This window comes from Schistocerca piceifrons, chromosome 1, assembly GCF_021461385.2.
Source record: "Schistocerca piceifrons isolate TAMUIC-IGC-003096 chromosome 1, iqSchPice1.1, whole genome shotgun sequence".
Lineage (NCBI taxonomy): Eukaryota > Metazoa > Arthropoda > Insecta > Orthoptera > Acrididae > Schistocerca > Schistocerca piceifrons.
In genome coordinates this window covers 290,359,638-290,366,993 of record NC_060138.1, presented here as the reverse complement: position 1 = coordinate 290,366,993, position 7,356 = coordinate 290,359,638, and the positions used below count along the sequence as shown (strand labels likewise).

General features: G+C 38.5%; 1 non-coding gene across 1 annotated transcript; it reads right to left on the bottom strand.

Moving 5' to 3' along the window:
* Positions 1 to 3,814: 3,814 nt before the first annotated feature.
* On the bottom strand, positions 3,815 to 3,887 carry Trnak-uuu. The gene has a single exon. It is a non-coding gene; the product is annotated as a tRNA-Lys (tRNA).
* Positions 3,888 to 7,356: the final 3,469 nt, after the last annotated feature.

The window sequence follows — 7,356 nt, the reverse complement described above, 5'->3', positions numbered from 1 at the left end:
TACTAGGCAACAAATTACAAAAACGTAACTGTAGTTCTCATTTGGCTTTTGTTCATCACTTTCACGTATCCAATAATTTAAATGATATATACAGAAATAGCTTCCAGTATAAAGTTGTCAAACTTCTAGAGTTCATATAACTAATGCTTAAAATAATCTTTTCACTGACAAAACACTCAGTCCCCATTTTCGTATTTCACAGTCTTAGTACTGTAGTGAAACACTTTCCCATTATTTAGAGTCACTTTTGACAATATAAACATGCTTTTATTAAAATAAACAGCTGAACTTACTAACTACTACTAATATTTATATCCATTGCCTTTGATACTGTGATAGTACACATTGTTCATTTCACAATAAGAGAGGTTCAGTATAAAACTTCTATATGTGTATACATTCACAATACAGTTCTTACCGGAACAATTATTTTGTTGATAGATCGGTTTTCAAGAACAAGGCGCACTCTCCTCTTCCTCTGCCCATTGCTAATGAAGGACTGCTGTATGGCGAAAGGGAAGGTTCTATAATACGCCATTGAATCATTTTCCCTTTTCGGAGATCTTGTTTGTCAACCTCCCTTTTGGACTATGGGACGGAATACGTTGCTTTGCACTACGTTTTATGCGGTACGATTTTCATCCGGTAAACATAACCCTTGATCACGCCAGGCTTTAATGAAAATGCGTGGACATATTTCTCCTGTAACACACACAATTCCGTTTTCTGCTCGTCCGATAAGGTTTGCGCCTCATTGTATTTGCAGCGTATGAACGAAGAATCTATTTGGTTTTGGCGACTGTTCTTTAATTCAGCTGCAAGCTTCGTGTACTGTGAATGGTCTTGCACCCACAGCACTTGCATACTATGGCTCAGCCTGCTGTGTTTCGCTTTTGTCTTTATCAGATTAAAAAAAAATTCCTAAGTTTACATGGCATTTTCCATGCAGGAGGTCGATCTCTACGTCCCGTTCATGCATGAATTCCTTGCATACGAGGTAGGACACGGTTCAAATTTTCACGACAAGAAACGTGCGTTGATCCGCTCCGTTCTCGAATTCTACACCTATCCGTGCCTGTGACGTAACAGTCTGGCCTCTGGCACCAATAGCACCAGATAGCACCGATTTAAAAACAAATATTTATATGTATTTAAACAGTAAAGAACATTCATTGTGTTTAAGAGCCATAATAATAAAAATCTCCGATTATGCTGCAACTGCAGTGAAACATGTCTGGGACAAAAAACAAGATCATGTTCTGCTGAAAAAACATGTTATTGTTAAAGTAAACAAAGACAAAAGAGTTTAAAGATCAAGATGAATAGTTAAAGAAGTTTTGTCTCGCGTTTGCAGTTTATGGACAGTGAGCAAAAACACGGCAGAGTTGTGTGACTTGCGCATGCTCATTTGCGTGTCGTTTGCTGTGTCTCTTCGTCTGCTGTGTTTCTTTCGACAATGGCAGCTCACGAGTCGTCAACAGATCCAACTATTCAGTTTTGTTTAGAAATTGAAATGAGGAAATCTCTAGGAATCTTCTGATATCGCATATGAAGACAGATGTAAAAGGGAAGATTTGTTGAAAGAAGTTTCGGATGACATTGCTGTACCGCTTGTGGAGTGTGAAAGGACTTTATGACAACACAGTGCAATCGTGAGCATTGCAAAATGGTGAAAGCTAAACGTGCGTCTGGGACAACTGAGATGTACGTTCCGAAGTGGATATTTTACGAGCATATGAAGTATTTGGAAGGCGTGAACAAGCAAGGGAGAAAAAGATTTGCAGTCGTAAGTAAAACGTCACTCACTAGCTTAACTGAAACTGTAAGACTTTTCGTCGGAAATTTTGTAATTACAACTGTATTTTCACGGGAACTTTACTTCTCTTCTCATACCATGTTGTCAAAATCGGATACAAAGTACTTTGCGAATTAATGGCTTCCTTGTTAATAACTAAAGCTATCTGTAAGGGTTTTTCTCGGAAGCTTTTTATTACATTTGTCTTTTCACTCACTATTTATTTATTCATATTCCTCTTGCCATTTCACTTTACCAACATCCGATACAAAGTAGATAGCAAATTCATCTCATACATTTTTTGCGGTTTTTCCTGCATTGCCTTTCTTTCTCTGAAGACATATATTTTGCAGAGGCATCCTCCAACTGCCATCCGAAGCCCTGCCTGTTTCTGGATCTTCCACATCAAAACTTCCAGGTAGTGAGTAAACCGTTGCACTTTCTTTATTTCTTCTAAGAAAACTGTGCAAACACACAGTTACAGAAGTCACTAATATTGCTTTTTCAGGACCGTTGTTCTAAAAAAGACACCGGAAAACTGCTTACAACAGTCCAAAAAAATTGTCCACAATTCTTCTTGCGCGAGATATTCGGCAATTAAACATTCTTTTCTGGCTGCCCTTCTCTGGCCATCCTGCGTGTGGTTTCAGCATGTACTCTGAAAGAGCAAAAGCATCATCTCCCGCCATAACAAATGACAAAATTTCAGTCAGAATCCATTTCCATTGCTTTTGTCTAACAAAAAATAAAAACGAGGAACGTATGTTTGCAAGAGTTTGAAACTGTTGTCAACATTTTTCAACAGTTGTAAGTTTCCCAAACTTACAACAGTTGTAGGTTTTTGTTTGTTGGAGTTGGTTTTCGGTGTGAAAGTACCATAAGGATCGTTTGACAACTTTAGGCGTGTTGAGTTACGGGACTGCTGTTAAAAAATGATCAGTTAAACCTTTTATTTCGGCACTTTATAAATAATTGCGTTTTTATATTGCCTATGAAATGAAACTGAACTGTTAATAAAGAGCATTGTTTTTGCTGTCTCGTTGTTTATCCTATTACAGTTACACACAGATGTGTTTGGGTAATACTGCAGATTACTGTTAAGACGAGATTCCTTGTGTCCCTAAAGACAGCTACATAATTTGTAGCTAATTAACTTTTATGTGCACCATTTGTCGTGAACAGGGGTGCTAAATTATTCTGAGGAATACCAACAGTGGCGGATGGTGGGTTACTTTATGCCTTCCTTTTATAAATATTATAATATATTCAGGTTTCTGTTAAATGTAATCCAAAAATTTAAGTGTTAAGTTTTCACAATGAATGCCTTATTCAACTAATAACAGCACTGCGATAATATAACACATCCAATTTCTGTATGCGCATAGCAACAATGGTCCTACCAGTGAGCATGATTCATTTTTCTTTCGTTTGAAGCAGAACTTAAGTGCAAAGTGAAGCACATTGAGGTAAAGGTAGATGTCATTTGGATAGTAGTGAATGCTGGTCAAAAGCAGAAAAGTACGACAAAGTGTACAAACAATAACCTGCAAAGAGTTGTGAGAGATACACTGGCGGTAAACATAGCAAGAAAACTGTTAATGTTCGAAGTGTGAGGTAGATTCCGAAGAAAGTGATAAATCATCTTTCTCAGGAACTATGTTATGTAAACTATTCGAATGTTATCTTCAATATTTTCAATACTTTTGAATTGTACCAAAGTTCTCTTAAAGTGACCTTTAACTTTTACTACTAATTTAAGTAGACATTGCTGAAGATAAGACTAAGTAAACTTAAACGATTGAATAAGAGAAAAAAATGTATTTTTAGAACAGTTTTCAGGGTGGGCAAATGGATAAACACAATCACGCTGAGCCACTGTGCAGTTCTCGGAGTAAAATTGGTAGTATTAGACCTGTAGCTTATACAGTACAGGCGATAATAGCGCAATACAGGTTAATAAATCGGAATACGGATGACTCAAATTTGTAATTACGAGCGATATTTACAGATAAAAATATTCGCCCGAACAGGGACTTGAACCCTGGACCCTTAGGTTAAAAGCCTAATGCTCTACCGACTGAGCTATCCGGGCTACACGTTACATCGTGCTTACATTACGTATTATATCAATGTTTTACACGTGATGTTTTAACCACAGTACATTTCCCTCACTTTTAAGCACAAGTGGATCAATCTGCGGTTTACACAAGGAGAGAAAGACGTTAGAGCATAGTCGCTGACGCTGTCGCAACCGGTTTCGGACTGCACATAACTCGCTACCAGTAGTGGTGTCACACAAAGCTTACAGGGATGGCCTTGTCATCTCCAAGGCGCCATGAGTATTAACTGAACCTGTAAGCTGCTGAACCATTTGCTTTGTCTTCGACGGCCAAGCGCTACGCTGTGAAGCATCATTGTCTTAGTTTTGTTACGAACATCCTGTTCCAGTCTACTACGCGTTTCACTTCCATAATATATACACAATTCTCATGTAAACAAGAACTCGATTTTTAAAGAAGAGTGAAAAGTTCTGGACCACCTGCTACTTTACAAAGTGCGTAGCGGAAACTATTCACTCGTTATTCTCATACCGGTATACATCTTTAAATGCACGAGTCTCCTGCAAATAAGCGCCAGATGTAACAACAAAAGTCTGTGCACACTAACGCAGTTAAAAATGTAAGGCGTATCATAGCTCCAACATTGAGAATTTATTGCAGGACATATTAATGACGCAAACATGCACTAAAATGTTTTCTTCTCTTCTTAAATGCTAACTCCTTACTTCATATAAATCCGATTCCATGGCTAATAATGCACGTAATTTGATCACGAACTACGTCGCTTGAAACCGTTAATGTTAAAAGTGGTTTCACTGAAAAGTGTTGTTTGTTTCCTCATTTATGAATCATTTTGACAACATGAGGTATCAGATTTCTGCTGGATATCATCGAAGAAGATAACGATACACGTTGTCAAAATATCTTGCAAGAAAGGCGCTAATGTCCGGCGGAATACCCAGCACCTCAGGACGTCAATAGACAGCCGGGATGTGTGAAGAATTACGCGAATCATTTTTGTTTCCACAAAAGGCAAAGGTCCCACGCTTGAGTCACGGTCCGGCACGTAGTTTTAAGGCCGGGACACACACGTCCGGGCCGTGTCAGGGCCGAGCGTCGGACGAGTGACGGCCGTAATCCGGTCCGTTCCTGCAGGGGCCACACATGACCGGGGCACGTCCGTGTCTCTGTTGTTCCTTGTAGTGACTCGGACGCGGTGAGCTGTGTTTCTGTTTGTGAAAGCTATAAAACATGTTCACTAATTTTCGTAATAGTGAATTAGGACTTATAGCACTTGCTTTAGACGAAGAGGAAAACGAACGAAGGCAAACAAGAAGAAGAAAATTATGGATCCTCAGTGCCTGGAAAACAAGACCAGTACAGGGAGAGTTTCGAACACTATTTTCTCACCTCGTAGATGATGAGACTAAGTTTTATGAATATTTTAGGATGACGCAGTACACCTTCTGTGAACTTTTAAAGAAACTAGAACCAAGGCTGAGAAAAAATGACACGTTCTGGAGAGTATCAGTTTCACCCAAAGAACGACTGGCTGTTTTTTTACGGTAGGTTAAAGAAAAGTACACAGAACACAAATAAATAAGAAGTTTTAAGGACAGCATTTTTATTTTATTACTTTAGTAATTGAAAGATAAATACGTAAGTTAGTAAATAATATAGTTAAATTTCTACTACCCTAAGAAAAACAAATGAGGACTATCAGTGAATTAGTTTCTGAAGCTGATGAGGATGCAGGGGAACTTGGAGGATGATGGCTTTGGTTATTTATATACGAATTGTGCGAATCCCTTTGCAGGTCCAAAAGCTATGTGTAGGTTCTGTTGACTCGTTTCCCACAGGTGAAGGATATGGTGTTGAAACAGATTTTGCTGAGGAATTGGAGGATGATGGAGTGAATTGATGGACTGATACGTCATTCATGAGTTGCTTCAGTTCAAAGTCTTGTACAATTGAAAAAATCCTACTTTTAGCTTGATGAAACAGTAGTGGATGCAATGATTTTAGGGCTGGTGCTATACCAGCCAAAAAAGCATCAACTGGGTTTTGTATATCTCTCTGTTTTTCAGCTTTTTTTTCTGCCAAAATGTAAGCCATGAGCTGGCTTGATGCAGATTCTTGTGGTTTAACCTCACGCTGAAATTTTCGTTTCAGTGGTGGTTTCATAAACGTGTTCTTCTTTGAAGTGACGGACGAATGAGCTGAGGGCGTCTGGGAATGCCGAGTGCGCTCTATCAAATTCTCTGTTTCACTATCCTGGGTTTTAATGATCCATTCTTCATCTGCAATGTCTTCTTGTGTAGACACTTTTTCGTTTTCAACAATCGACTGCTCCTCTTGGGAATCTGTATTTGATTCTTGTTTATGCTCATTATTGTCTTGCGTGTAAGGAACATTGGAAACTGTTTCTCGTTCTACCATGTAAGGTAGCAGGAACGTTAAGAGATCTTCATACTTGTATTTGTGTTGATGAACAGCAGCTTGTCCTGAAACAGTTTTCCTTTTCTGCAAGGTCTTCCTTAGTTGGTCACGAACAGATGCCCATTTTTTTTGCATTCCTCTATTCCACCTGTAGCAAAAATATGTTAAATCGCGTATTTATATTACAATGTTTAAAATGCTGCAAATATTTTATAGATTATACAGTATTTCTCATCTTATACATTCAATTTTTTTCAGGTTCCTTGCTACAGGATATTCCTTTAAAACTATTTCCTTCAGCTACAGGTTGGGAAAATCCACAGTTGCAGCTATCGTCCATGACACCTCTAGAACAGTTATCGAGTTATTGTTAGAAGAGGTGATGCCTGTACCGAATGAAGAAAAATGGAATGCTATAGCTGAGGAGTTTTGGACAAAATGGCAGTTTCCAAACTGCATTGGATCTTTAGATGGAAAGCACGTAACAATACAGGCTCCAAACAACTCAGGAAGTCTCTATTGGAATTACAAAAAAACATATTCCATTGCTCTGGTTGACCCATGTTATAATTTTATTGCAATAGACGTGGGAGCGTACGGAAAAAACTCTGATGGAGGCATTCTAGTAAATTCAAATCTTGGAAAGTCATTGGAAAACAATACGCTTAGCGTCCCAAAGAGTAAAACTTTACCCGGAACTGATGTTGAACTTCCAATGGTAATTGTAGGCGATGAAGCTTTCCCTCTCAAAACATACTTGATGCGACCATATCCTGGCAGAACTTAACAAATGACAAGGCTATATTTAATTATCGTTTGAGTCGGGCAAGAAGAATATCCGAAAATGCATTCGGTATATTGCAACAGAAATTTCGAATATTTAGAAGAATCCTTCAGGGAGATCCTAATAACCTTACAATGATTGTGACGGCTGCGTGTGTACTGTACAACTTTATTCGAAAAATGGAAGGTTATAAGGTGCCCGAACAGAGGATGGATAAAACGGAAACTACTGAGGGATCCGGCAGTTCATCAAATCTTCGAAACCTACTTCGAATTCGT